Raw genomic sequence first — 17638 nt, 5'->3', positions numbered from 1 at the left:
AAACTGGAGACTAAGAAGAAGAAAAGAGATCCAGGCCTGCTATACAGCTGGTGGGGCGAGGGAGTGCTCAGAGCAGAGCCAGACACCACCCTGGTCAGGCGCTGGAGAGGCTGCAGTGAGCCAGCACAGAGGCAGTGATGCGTGTGAGCTGCAAAATGGCCGCTGCTCCTTGTGTCCTCCAGGGGCTGGCACGTGGGGCAGGAAGGAGGCCACTGGAGATGCTTGTCTGTCTCAGCAAGCTACCAGTGGGAGAGCTCCCTGGGAACAGCTGCAGTCTGCCAGGCCATTCATGGCCACACAAGAATAAAAACACAGAGGAAGCCTGCTTTTACTTCACACTCCTTGATTCAGCTTGGGTTCTTAACATTTAAAGATGAAAAAATCAGCAGCTGGGGACCAGACTTGCATGCCTGAAGGCCCAGGTTCAGCCCCCAGCATGCATGTGCAGGAATGGTATTCTGGCTTCCTCTCTCTCTCTCTTTCTGTTTTTGATATTGGAACTCCACCACTCTGGGATGACTTTTTTTAAAAACAAAATTTTTAATATTTAGTATTTATTTCCCTTTTGTTGCCCTTGTTTTTATTATTGTTGTAGTTATTGTTGTTGTTATTGATGTCATTGTTGGAAAGGACAGTCAGAAGAATGGAGAGAGGAGAGGAAGACAGAGATGGGGAGAGAATGATAGACACCTGCAGACCTGCTTCATCGCTTGTGAAGTGACTCCCCTGAAGGTGGGGAGCTGGGGACTGGAACTGGGATCCTTATGCCAGTCCTTGCGCTTTGCATCCATGTGCTTAACCCACTGCGCTACCGCCGGACTCCTGACTTTTTTACAGATCAAAACAGAGAGATCGTAGCAGCAAAGCTTCCTCTAGTATGGTGGGGGCCTAGCTCAAATTTGGTGTGGCAAAGCAAACACACCATCCAGCTGAGCTATGTTGCCAGCCTGAAAGAGATTTTTTAAAGTAAAATAATAGTACTGATTTAATTGGGGGAGGGGGCCTGGTAGTGGCATACCCAGTTGAATACATAATATTACCATGCACAAAGGCCTTGGCATGTTCAAGCCCCCACTCCCCATCTAAAGGGGGAAAGCTTTACAAGCGGTGAAGCAAGTCTGCAGGTGTCTCTCCCTATCTCCCCCTCTCAATTTATCTCTATCCTATCAAATGAAAAATAGAAAAAAAAAAAACATAGCTTTCTGGAGCAGTGGATTCATAGTGCTGGCAGCAAGCCTCAGCAATAACTGGTGGCAATATTAAAAATATTAAAACTGGGCCGTGAATGCCATTCCATTAAAAGGCCAATATGCAGATGTGTACAGCTGCACCACACACAGCAGGCAGAAGGCAAAGCAGCCCAGGTGCCCATCCACAGGTGAGTGGCTGAGGAAGGAGGTGCGTGCATGCAGCAAGCTCCCAATTTACCTGGGAAAGAAATGAAATTCCATAAACCAACCAGCTAAATAAACTGTTAGACTCCAAGCTCAGCTAAGTGGGTAGTTTCTAGAAGAACAAGGGGGATTTCGGGGAACTGTGTGGCGAGGCCGATGATAGCTAGAATCTGCAACTGTTATGGTGTGAGGATGCTTCCATTACAATTAAAGAGAGACAGAGAAAAAAATGAATGGAGCAGGAGATAGGGAGAGACTTCTCATGAAGCTTCCCCCACTGCAGGTGGGGACTAAGGGCTTGAACCCAGGGCCTTGTACATGCTAACGTTTACACTGATTATACTGCATCACTGCCCAGCCCCAAGTATGATTGTTTTATGGAATGAGATTCTTTTTTTCATTTTTATTTCTTTTTTAATTTTTTTTATATTTTATTCCCTTTTGTTGTCCTTGTTGTTTTATTGTTGTTATTGATGTCATCATTATTAGATAAGACAGAGAGAAATGGAGAAAGGAGGGAAAGACAGAGAGGGGGAGAGAAAGATAGACACCTGCAGATCTGCTTCACCTCCTGTAAAGGGACTCCCCTGCAGGTGGGGAGCTGGAGGCTCAAACCCGGGTCCTTATGCCTGTCCTTGCTCTTTGCGCCACCTGTACTTAACCTGCTGTGCTACCCGCCCGACTCTCAGAATGAGACTCTTTTTAATGAAATGAAATTCTAACACATGCTGTGATGTGTGGGGTATATGTATTTGCCACCAGGGTTATCACTAGGGCTTGGTGCCTGCATGACTGCTGCTCCCAGTGACTTATTTATTTATTTATTTTCCCTTTTGTTGCCCTTTTTATTGTTGTAGTTATTGTTGTTGTTATTGATGTCATAGTTGTTGTATAGGACAGAGAGAAATGGAGAGAGGAGGGGAAGACAGAGAAGGGGAGAGAAAGATAGACACCTGCAGACCTGCTTCACCACCTGCGAAGCGACTCCCCTGCAGGTGGGGAGCTGGGGGCTCCAACCAGGAACCATAGCCATTCCTTGCGCTTTGTGCCACCTGCACTTAACCCACTGTGCTACCCCAACTTCCCTTTTTTTTTTTTTTGTTTTGTGTTTTAACAGAGTGAGAGGCAGAGACAGGGAAAACAAGAAGAAACACCTGCAGTACACTACTCATGAAACTTTTCCCCACAGATGGGGGCCAGGGGCTTAAACTCTGGTCTTCAAGCATGGAACATGTACTTTACTGTGTGAACCACTACTCAGACCCCATGCAGGAATTTTGAAGAAATTCAAGCCTAAAAGTTAGCACAAAAGTTAACACAACACTTTCCTGCCTGAGGTTTGGCAGTCCCAACTCTAATCCTAGTGCCTTAAGCCAGTGTCAAAGATTTGGTCAAAAACACAATTACTCCCCCACACCTATGGACATCTAATCTTTGACAAAGGTGCCCAGACTATTAAATGGGGAAAGCAGAGTCTCTTCAACAAATGCTGTTGGAAACAATGGGTTGAAACATGCAGAAGAATGAAACTGAACCACTTTATTTCACCAAATACAAAAGTAAATTCCAATTGGATCAAGGACTTGGATGTTAGACCAGAAACTATCAGATACTAGGAGGAAAATATTGGCAGAACTCTTCCACATAAATTTTAAAGACATCTTCAATGAAATGAATCCAATTACAAAGAAGACTAAGGCAAATATAAACCTATGGGACTACATCAAATTAAAAAGCTTCTTCACAGCAAAAGAAGCCACTACCCAAACCAAGAGACCCCTCACAGAATGGGAGAAGATCTTTACATGCCATACATCAGACAAGAGTTTAATAACCAACATATATAAAGAGCTTTCCAAACTCAACAACAAGACAACAAATAACCCCATCCAAAAATGGGGGGAGGACATGGACAGAATATTCACCACAGAAGAGATCCAAAAGGCTGAGAAACACATGAAAAAATGTTCCAAGTCTCTGATTGTCAGAGAAATGCAAATAAAGACAACAAGGAGATACCACTTCATTCCTGTGAGAACGTCATACATCAGGAAAGGTAACAGCAGCAAATGCTGGAGAGGGTGTGGGGTCAAAGGAACCCTCCTACACTGCTGGTGGGAATGTCAATTGGTCCAACCTCTGTGGAGAACAGTCTGGAGAACTCTCAGAAGGCTAGAAATGGTCCTACCCTATGATCCTGCAATTCCTCTCCTGGGGATATATCCTAAGGAACCCAACACATCCATCCAAAAAGATCTGTGTACACATACGTTGTTAGCAGCACAATTTGTAATAGCCAAAACCTGGAAGCAACCCAGGTGTCCAACAACAGATGAGTGGCTGAGCAATTTGTGGTATATATACACAGCGGAATACTACTCAGTTGTAAAAAATGGTGGCTTCACCGTTTTCGGCCCATCTTGGATGGACCTTGAAAAATTTGTGTTAAGTGAAATAAGTCAGAAACAGAAGGATGAATATGGGATTATCTCACTCTCAGGCAGAAGTTGAAAAACAAGATCAGAAGAAAAAAAAAACACACAAGTAGAACCTGAGATGGAATTGGCATATTGCACCAAAGTAAAAGACTCTGGGGTGGGAGTGGGGGTGGGGGTGGGTGGGGAGAATACAGGTCCAAGAAAGATGACAGAGGACCTAGTGGGGGTTGTATTGTTTTATGGGAAACTGGGGAATGTTATGCATGTACAAACTATTGTATTTACTATTGAATGTAAAACATTAATTCCCCAATAAAGAAATAAAAAAAACCACAATTACTTTAAGATTCAAACTATATGGGGGGGATCTAGAAGAGGTCAATTCATAGGATAGAAAATTACTTCCAGGGAGTCAGGCGGTAGCACAGCGGGTTAAGCATATATGGTATGAAGCAAAAGGACCGGTGTAAGGACCCCAGTTCGAGACCATGGCTCCCCACCTGCAGGGGAGTTGCTTCAGAGGTGGTGAAGCAGGTCTGCAGGTGTCTATCTTTCTCTCCCCTTCTCTGTCTTCCCCTCCTCTCTCCATTCTCTCTGTCCTATCTAACAACGACAACATCAATAACAGCAACTGGGAGTCAGGCGGTAGCGCAGCAGGTTAAGCGCACCTGACGTAAAGCGCAAGGACCGGCATAAGGGTCCTAGTTCAAGGCCCCCCCCTCCCCACCTGCAGGGGAGTCCTTCACAGGCGGTGAAGCAGGTCTGCAGGTGTCTTATCTTTCTCTCCTTCTCTCTGTCTTCCCCTCCTCTCTCCATTTCTCTCAGTCCTATCCAACAAAGACATCAATGACAACAATACAACAATAACAACTACAACGATTTTAAAAAAAAAAGGGCAACAAAAGGGAAAATGAAGAAAAGAAAAAGTTAAAAAAAATAACAACAACAATAATAATTACAACAACAATAAAAAACAAGGGCAACAAAAGTATAAATAAATAAATGGATGAAAATGACTTCCAGATAACTCGGGGCTGAGTGATTAGTGAGTGATTGAGTACGGCCTTTCTCTTAAAGGGAATGAAAAAGTTCTGGGGATAGTTGGTTAACAGTGGTTACACAACAGTGTGAAAATAATTTGTGTGTTATTTTTACTTAGTATTATACAGCAATTACTTAATAATTATACATATAAGCATGTTTAAGATGACAAGTTGCATTATTACTGATTTATGGAGAAAGAGGGAGAGAGGACCTGGCACAGGCAAGGCCAGCAACCAAGCTAGGACCTCATGCTTGAGTGTCTGCACTCTACCCACTGCACCACCTCCCAGGTCACAAACCAAAAGTATTTGAAAATCCACCAACTCCCTACTGCCTCCACTTAGGGGCCCATCTCCACACCCCACACCTAAAAGTGGAGCTAAGATGGTTCACTCCATGGAAGCCTCATTTCTTGGGTAGGGGGTTTAACTAGATAGAGCCTTAGGACACCAGATGTTTAGCACAGTCATTCCCATGAGCATCTAGAGCACAAGAGGGAGCAGAAAAATAGCTCAGCCTGGTAGAGCTCCAACTTGTGTGCCTCAGGTTCTGAGTTTCCAAGATCAATCCCTACCACCACCATAAGCCAGAGCTGAGCATTACTTTGGTCTCTCCCTTTCATTATCTCTGTCTCTTTCATAATAATTTTTTTTTTTAAGAATGAGATGGAGAACCATGGGCAGATTTTTAGCACAATCAGGTATGTTCATTCACATGCAGAGGACAGGTCCCTCTTGTGGAGGCCCAGCTCTACGCTAACTCAGTCATGATTTTAAAAGTTTCTTTTTTTGTTTGCTCTGAATAAAACAGAACTTTGGGTTCTCTACAGAATGTGACATTTTGGGCTTTCCCTCTTTTGTGCATAGCAATTTTGGCCTAGTCTACTGTCCAGTTAACTTTTAGAAAGTTGACCTTTTAGAAAGTTGACATTCTAAATAAAAGCAACTTGCAAAACAAAAAAATCTGAAACATAAAAACAAATAACATCTTGGAATAGTATTACTAGTGGAGTTCTGAGGAGAGCCTGATGACTGGGGTGGCATAATTGTAATTCAAAGAAATCTCACAGGCTGGGATCAAATTTAAGGTGCCCAATAGGTGTACCTTAACAGAAATAAGTGATAAGTATCAACTGATGAAATCAAACAACCCAAATATGCTGTTTAGCATTATCCCTGGTGCTTTCAGCAACAGTAAAAACAAAGTTTATCAGTGATTTAATAATGATTAACAAGACTGTAAAATAACAGGGGTAAAGTTGCATACAGTTCCACCACCAGAGTTCTGAGTCCTATCCCCTTCATTAGAAACTCTCCCACTGTATCCCTCTGGGAGTATGAACCAAAATTCTTTATGGGGTGCAGAAGATAGAAGGTCTGGCTTCTGTAATTGCTTTTCTGCTTTCAGCAACATTTTGAGTTAGCTAGGTAAGTTTGACTGGGAGATAATGGAGAATTTTCCATTATCACAGGTTAAGTCTGCAGACAATCACAGGTATTATTTTTTGGCTTTTGTTTGTTTGTTTTAGTGATGTAATATTGGTTTACAAAATTACAAGATAACAGGGGTATAATTCCACACCGCTCCCATCACCAGAGTTCTGTGTCCCCATCCCCTCCATTGGAAACTGCAGTGGTTCTCCCAAGGTCACAGATATGGATGACTACATATATATATATATCCTTTTTTTTTCTATGGCCCTACCTTCTCCTTTCTGTACGTCTATTTCTGAATCTTTCCTTTTTTCCCTCTTCTCACTCTGGGTCTTGATGGAATTGGGGTTCAGGGTCCTTTGGTCATCTTTCTTTATCATTTCTCCCTCTCTGGGAGTATGGCCCAAAATTTTTTATGGGGTGCAGAAGGTTGGGAGGTCTGGCTTCTGTAATTGCTTCTCCACTGGACATGAACACTGACAGGTTGATCCACACCTCCAGTCTATTTCTATCTTTCCCTAGTGGGGAAGGGCTCTAGGGAGGTGAGGTTCTAGGGAGTTCAGGATGGAATAGTAGCATCTGTGACTTGTCTTTATTGTTTGTTTGACTAATTTATTTACTGGATGGAGACAGAAACCAAAAGAGGAAGGGAATATAGAGAGGGAGACAGAGAGACACACGTGTAACACTGCTTCACTACTCACAAAGCTTCCCCACTCTGGGTGGGGACCCACAGGTATTGATTTAGCAGCTAGACCCTGTCATAGACCCTGTCATGATTCTCTTTACTTGTGCTCCATGATCACAGAGTAGCTGCTGCAGCACCTATACATGGGAGAAAATAGAGGAAAAGGGCAGAGACTCTTTAACAACAATCCCTTTTAACCGAAAACATATGTGTGTGTATTGTTGGCTAGAAGTCTGTCACCTGGGTTCTTACAGCTAAAAAGGAGACCGAGAACAAAGAGGTTTCTTTTTTTCCAAACTGTAATGAAGGCAGGAAATAAATGATGGGTGTTTTGCTTTATTTTAAAGTGGGAGGACTTGGGATTCAGAGGGGTGAATTATTTTCCCCAAGATGAGACAGCTGACATGCTGGAAACAGCCCAGCTCCAGTTGTCTTTCTGCGCCATCTTACAGCAAGCATCAGCAGGGCGCCCCAAGATCAGTATCACAGGAGGAACCACAACAGCATTTCCATGACGTCCATGTGAGATAGAGAACCAATTTTCATCTGGGAAAAGACATGGAAACATAGCTTCTCACAAATGTAGCAGCAGCCCTAGATGGGGGGGGGAGGGTAGGATGCAGGGAGGACACGCCTGGCCTCAGTCCAGAGAGGGGGTGTCCAGATGGAGGGAGAGTAAGAGCTGTAGGTGCAGCAGAGAAACCGCAGGGCTCCAATCCAGGCCACTCCTGAAAAAGCGAGGCAGCAGCTACACCAAAGAAGAGTGGAGAGAATCGGGCGGTGGCTCATTGGGTTAAGCGCAAGTGGCACAAAGCACATGGACCAGCGTAAGGATCCTGGTTCGAGCCCCCGGCTCCCCACCTGCAAGGGAGTCACTTCACAAGCAGTGAAGCAGGTCTGCAGGTGTCTATCTTTCTCTCCCCCTCTTTGTCTTCCCATCCTGTCTCCATTTCTTGCTGTCCTATCCAACAACAACAATAAAACAACAAGGGCAACAAAAGGAAAAATAAACAATAAAAAATATATAAAAAAATAAAAAAGAATAGTGGAAAGGATCAGGGACTTTTATTTATTTATTTTCCACAAAAATATTTACTTTGTTTTTGCAAGAGAGAGAGAAAGAGAAAGGAGGGGATGTGGCAGTGCCAGGAATCTCACCTGGGACCTCTGGAGTGCCAATGTGCCAGACTTGCACACTAACACACCAAGCTATCACCCCAGCCTGAAGGACCAAGGACTCCCAACCTGAGGAGGATAAGGGGCCAACAGCACAGTCAGCCTTGTTTTCAAATGTCTGAAGAGCTGAGGCCAGGTAGTAACATATATTAGAGTGCCCAAGGACCTGGGTTCAAGTCCCCAGTTTCCACCTGCAGGGGAGAAACTTCACAAGTGGTGAAGCAGAGCTGCAGGTATCTCTGTCTCTCTTCCTCTCTATCTCCCCCTTCCCTCTTGATTTTTCTGTCTCTATCCAGTAAGTAAATTAATTTTTAAGGTAAAACTATAGGGTTAATTAATAATTGCATATAATTAACTCCTGCATGATGTACAGCAGTTATGATTTTGTGGTCACAGCCTTTTCTGATCACAATAAGCTGAAAGACTTGGATCTTCAGTTTTATTCCGCTGGTTGCCACAGTGTTTTCAACAGGTCTGTGCAGTCTTTGAGCAGTACCAGGTCTTCATGTGCGATTGCACTATTCCTAGACCAATTTCTTCATTATTTCTATTTTGGGAGCAGGCGAGGAGAGACACGACAGCAACATTCCTCCATCTCTGGAGCTTTCCTTGGCAGCATGGTGCTCCCAGGTGTGGCGTCAGGACTCCAATATGAGTCCTATCGTGCTTTGGGCATGAACAGGCATATGCTGTACTGACTGAGCCCCAGTAATAAAAATTTTTTTTAAATGAAGTTATAACATTTTCCATTGAATGGGAGATCAGTTGTCATAACTTCAGCATAATTCAAGGAGTGTGTGTGTGTGTGTGTATGCATGTGTTCATTGTGGAATATATGAGCAACCCCCAAATAACTCAAAATAATGCTTTACCTCTGCAAGTATTGCAGTTTCCATACTCAGTGCCATTGCCAGGTTCTTCAAGAGTCAAACAAGAGAGCATCTTAATCCTTAAATAACAGGCTTTGTCAAGGAAAGGTGTCCAGCAACTCAGCAACCAATACCATGACTTCTGTGCTTCCAAACTTCCCATAAGAGGCTAAACAACAGGTCTGCAGAGGCTTCAGACCCTTAGTCTCCCCAGCTCCTCAGGCAACCTCTGTCCCCAGCATCCCCAGCCCACCAGCAACCCCCTGAGCAGAAAGGATCTAATCAGGGAGCCAGGCACCCCCACCCCCACTGAAACACTCCTCTTCCCAGGGCTTGTGGTCAAGGGAGCAAAGTCCATGTTCAGGATTTCCCCCATGGTGGGACATGCAAGGTGGCAGGACTCCTGGAATAGCATCAGAGCTGGCTGGCTCAAGGGCCACAGGAACAGTCATCCTAGATGAGCCCTGTCCCACAATCTTTATTTACTTACTTACTTACTTACTTACTTACTTACTTACTTACTTACTTACTTACTTACGTATTGCCACCAGGGTTCTTGCTGGGGCCTAGTACCTGTGAAATGAATCCACTGCTACTGGTAACCAATCTACCTTTCTTCTTTAATTTTTTTTTTGCTCCATGGTTATTTCTGGGGCTCAGTGCCTGCACCTCAAATCCACTGCTCCTGGAGGCTATTTTTTCCCCTTCTGTGGCCCTTGTTGTTTTATCATTGTAGTGGTTATTAATTTGTTGTTGTTATTACTGTTGTTGGATAAGACAGAGAGAAATTGAGAGGAAGAGAAGACAGAGAGGGGGAGAGAAAGATAGACACTTACAGACCTGCTACACCGCCTGTGAAGCGACCCCCCCACACACACCGGCAGGTTGGGGAGCCGGGGTCTCCAACCGGGATGCGTACGCTGGTCCTTGCACTTTGCGCAACATACGCTTAACCAGCTACGCTACCGCCCGACTCCCCTTTTTTAAATTTTTTTTATCTTTATTTATTTCTTTTAAAAGAAACTTAAAAATTTTTTTTTCTCCTTTGTTGCTCTTGTTGTTTATCGTCGTTGTTGTTGTTATTATTGTTGTTATTGCTGTCGTTGTTGTTGGATAGGACAGAGAGAAATTGAGAGAGGAGGGTAAGACAGAGAGGGGGAGAGAAAGACACCTACAGACCTGCTTCACCTGTGAAGTGACCGCTCTACAGGTGGGGAGCCTGGGGCTTGAACCGGGATCCTGATGCCGGTCCGTGCACTTTCCGCCATGTGCGCTTAACCCGCTGCCCCACCGCCTGGCTCCTATCCTACAATCTTTTATCCCCAGGAGCCCTGCCTTGGAATTTTCATTAAAAAGAGGGTTGCAGATGGGAGAGGGTCCCCTTAAATAATTATGGCTATACTCCCAAACAAAGCAGGGTTGCAGTCTTTGTAAGAGGGAGGTAGCAGAGAGGAAAACCGAGGGCAGGGCCAACTGCAGGTCCCTGGGGCCCTTGCCAGGGCTGTCATTCGTGCCTAAGCACCTTATTCCACCAACTAAATTTTCACCTATCAATCACCCACCTCACCACTCTGTCTAACCCTGGCTTAGAGAGGCTGAGCAGCTAATGTAATCCTCTTTCCCCCACCCCACCCCTGGACAGCAGACTCCTGGAGAGCTGATTGGATTTCTCTCCTCTTAAATTGGATTTCCCCCAGGCCATCTGCCTCCTCTGGGGTGCTACAGACAGGGCAGAAGCTCCAGGGATGCTTCTGTCCTTCTGGTAAGATTTCCCCTTCATTTCTTTCTGACCAGCCTGGAGTCTGTTCCCCCACTACCTGGCACCGCCACCACCCCCAGATGCTCTGGGGGAGGGTGTGTTCATAGTTTGGTCCATGAAAGAAAGACACAAAAGACTTGCTCTGGGTGGGAAGGCCAGGCAGGAGTGAAGGTTGTGGTGCTTCAGTGAAACACAAACCTCTCCCCAAGGAAGAGGAGCATTTTAGCGTGCCCCGGTTGATGCAAGCAGGCGTTTCATCTTTTTCTCCCTAAAGAACCGCCTACTGTGCATAGTGTAACTCACACCTCCTTTCAGTTGAAATGAGCCAGAAATTGTTAAATAGCCAAACTTATCATCAAGGTCTACTGAGGAAGACAGCATCTGAAATAGGTGCTTCATCAGAGAGGATCTAATAGAGGAAATTAGCTGAGCAAGTTTTGGAAGGCTATAAAAAAAAAATCAAAGAGAGAAATGAAAGAATCTAGAAATAATCATGTCAGGGCTGGGTGGTGGTTTACCCAGTTGAGCACATGCATTACAGTGTGCAAGGACTCAGGTTCAAGCCCCCAGTCCCCATTTGCAGGGGGGTGAAGTTTCATGAACAGTGTGGTGGAGCAGTGCTGCAGGGCTCTCTCTCTCTCTCTCTCTTGCTCTCTCTCTCCCTCCCTCCCACCTCCCTCCCTCTGTATCCTCTGTCCCCTTCAATTTCTCTCTGTCTCAATCTAAAATAAATTTAAAAAATAAATAAATATTTTTAAAATTCTAAAGGAAGGAAGGAAGGGAGGGAGTGAGAGAGGAAGGAAGGAAGGAGGAAGGAAGGAAGAAGGAAGGAAGGAAGGAAGGAAGGAAGGGAGAGAGGGAGGAATAATCACAGGAGGGAACCAGAAAATGATTCTGTTTTAAAGAAATGCCTTGTACCCTTGAGGCTCTGGGTTCAATCCTAACTACCACATAGTGACGGAGAGGTGTTCTGGTCTCTCTTTCCACACAGTTATAAATAAATAAATATATCCAGAAAAGTATCCCACTATGATAGTGCACTGCTTTGCCATGTGCAAGACCCCAATTCTAGTCTGGCCCCACTACACTGAGAGAAGCTTTGATGCTGTGGTCTTTTTCACTCTGTGTCTCTGTCTCTATCTCTGTCACTGTCTCTGTCTCTATCCCTGTCTCTATCTAAAACCAGGAAATAACTCTCTACATGGAGACCACAGGAGATAGAGAAGAGGTGGAACTATGAGACCATCCTTAAGTACTCAGAGGTGACACCCTGCAGAGCTGGGAGTCAGGAAGGACACAGTGCTCCAAAGGCTTCTGGGATGCTGGGGGGCAGGTGCTGCCCACCCCTCATTCTGTGTTTCTGACCACTGGTCTGGACTTCCTAAAATCATCTCCAGCTGGGAGGACAGGAAACACAGTTTCACAGCAGAGACAAACTCACAGGAGAGAGAAGCCCTGACCACACCCCACCCCCAAGTGCCAGGGGACCACAATTGCTAGTCTCCCAGCGCCTGCAATCCAGCTCACAGGGAAAACTGTGTTTTGCTACTTGAAGTCACTGACTCCATTTACAAAGGATCAGTGAGTCCAGGGCCTGCCACATGTCTGTCCTGGGCAAATATCTCCTCCTCCCCCCACTTCACCCCCCATCCACTGAACCCAAGTGAGGGACAGCATGAGACAGGAGAGTCACTTTAAGATTATAACCCATAGGCCTTGATTGTTGGTCCTTCTGAGTGCTAATAGGAAGTTCTGGCTCAAATGAGGTTGTTTTATTTTGTTGTGTCACCAGGACTCTGGGACTTGGTACCTGCACAGCTCTACCATTTCTGGCTGCCATTTTTTTCAAGAGAAAAGAGAGGGGGTGGGAAAATAGGGAGAGAGAGGGAGAGAGAGAGAGAGAAAGGAGGAGAACATGTGGCACTATTTTACAGCTCATGAAGCTTCCTCCCTGTAGGTGGGGAGAAGGGGCTTGAACCCTAGTCCTTGCACATGGTAACAGATGTGCTCAACCAGGTGTACCATAGCCCAATGCCTGAACAAATTGCTATTATTGAACCCTTCCACGATACTCCACTCCTAGTGGTTGAGAATGACAGGCTCCACCTCACCAAAACCAGCCTCATGTCCTCAAACCATCGTTTTTTGCCTTTGGGTTGGTCTGTTCCTGGGTACAAGGTGGCTATAAAGACTTCAAGGTTTCATCTCCTATCACAAGTCTGTGTGTAAAGAATGAAAGTGAGGGGCTGAGCAGTGGCTCACCTGGTAGAGCGCACATGCTACTATGTACAAGGACCTGGGTTCAAGCTTCCAGTCCCCACACGCAGGAAGCAGGATGGCAAATGGTGAAGCAGTGCTACAGGTGGCTCTCTCTCTCCTTCCTCCTCTCCCTCCCCTTTTCTTTTTTCTAAATATATTTATTTATTCATATTTGGTTGGGTAGTATGCCACCTCCCCCTGGCTTCTGCTTAACCATATGCCTATATAGGGATTTACTGAACCCATTCAAAGCTTTGGTCTATTTACATAAATCACTTTTACATTTACATAAAGCACTCCCTCCAGGGCATTGGTGGTTCAGTGATAGGATTCTCGCCTGTTCCGCCCCCTCCTTGTCACACTCTGATTTTCACCAGTCACTTTTCTCTCCACCCTCTCTATATCACATCCTGTTTCCACCCTACTTGGAGAGTATAAAAACAGCTGCTCTTCTGATTAAAGACACTTGGAAATTGCTTTCCAGCTCCGAGAGTTCCAGAGTGTATCTCCTGCAAAGTTGGTGTGGCACGAGTTCCTGATCCCTCTCCCACGCAGCAGCCTAGATCGGCTCCAGTTGAGTTCTCTCCAACCCAGAGAGCACTAGCTCGGGAAGAAGTACCCTCAGGCTATCCCGGCAATATTTTAGATAGAGTCAGAAACTTTAAGGAAAGAGGAGGAAAAAGATACCTGCAACACTGCTTCACTGCTCATGAAGAATTCTCCTTGTAAGTGAAGAACGGGGGCTTGAACCCAGGTCCTTGCACACTGTAATATGTATGCTCTACCAGGTGTACCACCATCCAGCTCCCTCTCTCCCTCTCTATTTCCTTCTGCCCTCTCAATTCATGTTTATCTTATCAAATAAGAAAAGGAAGAAAGGAAGGGAGGAAGGACATAAAAATCACTCCCAGAATTCCCTCAGAAGATATCCCCTCACATCTTCTTGGCCAAAACTGATCAAATTTCCTTCTTAAAGCAATACAAGGACTAGGCAGTGGCACACCTGGTTGAGCGCACACATTACCATGCACAAGGACCCAGATTCAAACTCCTGATCCTTACCTGCAGGAAGAAAGTTTCACAAGCAGTAAAGCAACAATGCAAGTCTCTATCTCTATCATCTCTATCTCCCCTTCCCTCTTGATTTCTGTCTCTATCCAAAATAATAAATACAAATATTTTTAAATAACAATAAATTAGGGCAAAAGGAATAGAATTACTATAATGGGTCAAATGAAGCAAGACTTAGTGACCCTGCAGACCCAGACTGAGGACTGGAGAGTGTCTCTGTTCCACCTGAAGAGACACAGTGAAACAAAGGGACCAGGGCCGCATGACCTAGAGGGACAAAGCAGGTTGGTAAATGGGGTTAGACAAAGCTAGTAACTCTTAGAACTCTCTTACAGGAACTATTTATGCAAGGGACATTTAATATGCACAATCAAAATTTGGAAAACAGAAATGTCAGTGATCAGAGACTCACCCTCCACACACACACACACACACACACACACACACACACATACCATTCCCTCTTGCCTTGCCCCTTCAAAATATGACTAGTTAACACCCATTAGAGACTGTTTTAGGAGGAAATTCAAGGAAAGCACAGCACAATACAGGAGTCAGGAAGACCAATGGCCTTAGGACCACACATCCTGTTGGCTCCAATCCACTGCCTGGTTTCCCAGAATAAAATCTCCTTGAGACAAGGGGACAGGGAGATTGCTTTGAGCATCCTTCCTGCCTCTTTTGTGTATCTGAATGACAATAAACTATCCTTCCCCTTTATGCAAAAGTTGGTGCTTGCCTCTCTGTGGCACAGGGAGGTGAGTCCTCTATCAATGTCAATTGTTTTCTTTCTTTTTTGTAATATTTTTATTTATTATTATTGGATAGAGACAGAGAGAAGTTGAGAGGGGAGGAGGAGATAGAGAAGGAGAGAGACAGAGAGACACCTGCAGCCCTGCTTCATCACTTGTGAAGCTTTCTCCTTGCAACTGGGGACCAGGGGCTTGAACCTGGGTCCTTGCACACTGTAATATGAGTGCTTAATCAGGCACTACTACCTGGCCCGGCCTAAGTCAACTTCAAGGGCAATCATGAAGGGATTATAGTCCTACTGGTCTACCTGCTGAGGTTAGAAGCTCCAGTTGTGGGAAGAGACATCCTGGTAGAGTCTTGAGACCACCTAACATCTAAAGTTTGGCCAGGTGGGCTGGGGAGACAGCATAGTGTCTCTGCAAAAAGATTTTCATGCTGGAGGCTCGCAGCTCCTAAGCAATCCCAAACCACCATAAACAAGGGCTGAGCAGTGTTCTGATCTTTATTGCTGTATCCCTCTCTCTCATTAAAATAAAGGAAGTAATTTTTTTAATATGAATTAGAGTGCTGTTCCCTCCCTGCTGGGTGACCACTGACCTTTGGTGCATCATTCATTCATTCTTTCCTTCTTCCATGTTTCATTCTTGCACAGGAAACTACTCAAGTTAGAAGAGTCTTAGGAGGGAGTTTGGTGGTAACGCAGTGGGTTAAGTGCAGGTGACGCCAAGCGCAAGGACGGCGTGAGGATCCTAGTTCGAGCCCCCGGCTCCCCACCTGCAAGGGAGTCGCTTCACAGGTGGTGAAGCAGGTTTGTAGGTGTCTGTCTTTCTCTCTGCCTCTCTGTCTTCCCCTCCTCACTCCATTTCTCTCTGTCCTATCCAACAATGATGACATCAAGAGCAACAATAATAACTACAACAATAAAACAATAAGGGCAACAAAAGGGAAGATAAATACTTTTTTAAAAAATTTTAAAAAGTAGACTCTTAGAAGGTGATAAACCCCCTATATATTCTGCTTTTTTAAAATTATTATTGTATTCCCAACTCTTCCAGTCCTTTCTTCTTAATATGAAGTTCTCTTTTTCTAAAAAAATTCTTTTAATTTGCAACTATGACATTTGGTCACATAGTTTCCTTAATTTCTCTCTTTCTTTTGTAAATTGCCATCTGGATTATCACTTGGGCTCCATGCCAGCAGTATGAACAGTATGAATCCACCACTCCCAGTGGCCATTTTTCCTTTTTCCTATTATATTTGATAGGACAGAAAGAAATTGAGAGAGAGGAGAGAAAGATAAACTCCTGCAGCCCTGTTTCACCACTTATGAAGTGCCTCCCTGCAGGTGTGGAGCAGGGGTTTGAACCTGGATCCATGTGAATGGAAATATGTGCGCTTATGTGAGTGAACCACCACTCGGCCCTCAGTCACATAATTTTCTTACAGAGTATGACGACCTGCTTTTTCTTCTTCATTGCCACAATATGAATAAGTCATATAGCTAATATAATTATTGCTCACCAAGAAGTTCTGTAATTGCTTCCATCCCTTTACAATTTTCTATTTCTCCCCAGCTTTTACTTGCTTAATTTTCTATGCTTGCTTAACATCCTAAACTTGCTTAATTTTCATATCATCCAAAGGTTCTGTTGCATGTCTAATAATCATTATTTCAATGCCCAAACATATCAAACACAGCCTTCACCTCAGCATTTTTTTTTTAATTCTGCCTGTGCTAAGATTGTCAATGCTGGTTAGCAATGACAACAACCAAAGAGATTCACTCCCTTCCTCAGAGTTGCCTTTGTTCTCATAACTTTTCACCCAGACTCTTAGAACCAGTCCTGCCTGGAAAAGGGAAATTCAGTTCAGTTTCCTCAAGTTACATAACCTGTTTGTCCAGGATTGTCCAAATACCACATGCTCTTTCCTTGCGCTGCTTTCTCTTGTTTCACAACATAAATGGAGCTCAAGGTGAAAATACACTCACACATAGCTAGCTGGTTTCATCAGCAGGTAAGTGTTTATTGTTGAGTATCATAGCAGAGGCAAAGTAATTCCATAACGACAAAGACTCAACAATCAGGTTCATCTCTAGCCACTAGTAAGTGCTGTGAAGCAGATGGGCTTTGGCCTATCCACCTCTAAAGAGTTCTTTCACACCTTAAATGTAACAGTTTTTGTCAAATTCTTACCCTTTAATTCTCTGCCCCCAGGATATTTGGTAACATTTTGTCTGCTACTCTCCAAAGCCGTGTCTCTGGTCCTGATATTTTGAATTTGATTTCCTGATTTTCCTTAGAGAGATCCTGACCTGTTTTGAAGAGGTTTTTTGTTTGTTTGTTTGTTTTTTGAAGTTTTGCTTTGTCTATTGACAGCTGAAGCCTGGTTTATAAGCTGGTTCTCTATCGGTGTTTCTAGGATCGTACAGTGTTGAATTTGTTTATTGATTTTATACTGTGTGGTATATCTGTCTTGATTCTTTGATGGAATTTGGCCATTTAGGAGGTTCCATTGTTCCACTGCCATTGACTAAGGCTCTGTTCTGGTCATATGCAAACCAATTTATTTGTTTAATTATCCACTGTGTATTTGTATGTCCAACTGCAATTGAGCAGGCAAATAACCAAGTAAGAAACCAAAGGAAAACTAGCTCACTGAGTGATTTAGAATTACTGTTGGGTGGGGGAGATGGCACAGAGGTTCTGCAAAAAGACGTTCATCCTGAGGCTCCAAAGTTCAGGTTCAATCCCC

The 17638-nt window shown here is 44.3% G+C and overlaps 1 long non-coding RNA gene across 1 annotated transcript in view; it reads right to left on the bottom strand.

The window, feature by feature from the left end:
- Nucleotides 1-7332: 7332 nt before the first annotated feature.
- The window catches only part of LOC132538128 (uncharacterized), a 78039-nt gene continuing 67733 nt past the window's right edge, over nucleotides 7333-17638 (bottom strand). Inside the window, exon 3 of the long non-coding RNA XR_009549549.1 lies at nucleotides 7333-7543. This is a non-coding gene — a long non-coding RNA (uncharacterized LOC132538128). The remainder of the gene's footprint in view (nucleotides 7544-17638) is intronic.

Source organism: Erinaceus europaeus, chromosome 4, assembly GCF_950295315.1.
Source record: "Erinaceus europaeus chromosome 4, mEriEur2.1, whole genome shotgun sequence".
Lineage (NCBI taxonomy): Eukaryota > Metazoa > Chordata > Mammalia > Eulipotyphla > Erinaceidae > Erinaceus > Erinaceus europaeus.
Note: the sequence above shows the minus strand (reverse complement) of the source record. Positions and strands in the feature narration are given on the sequence as shown.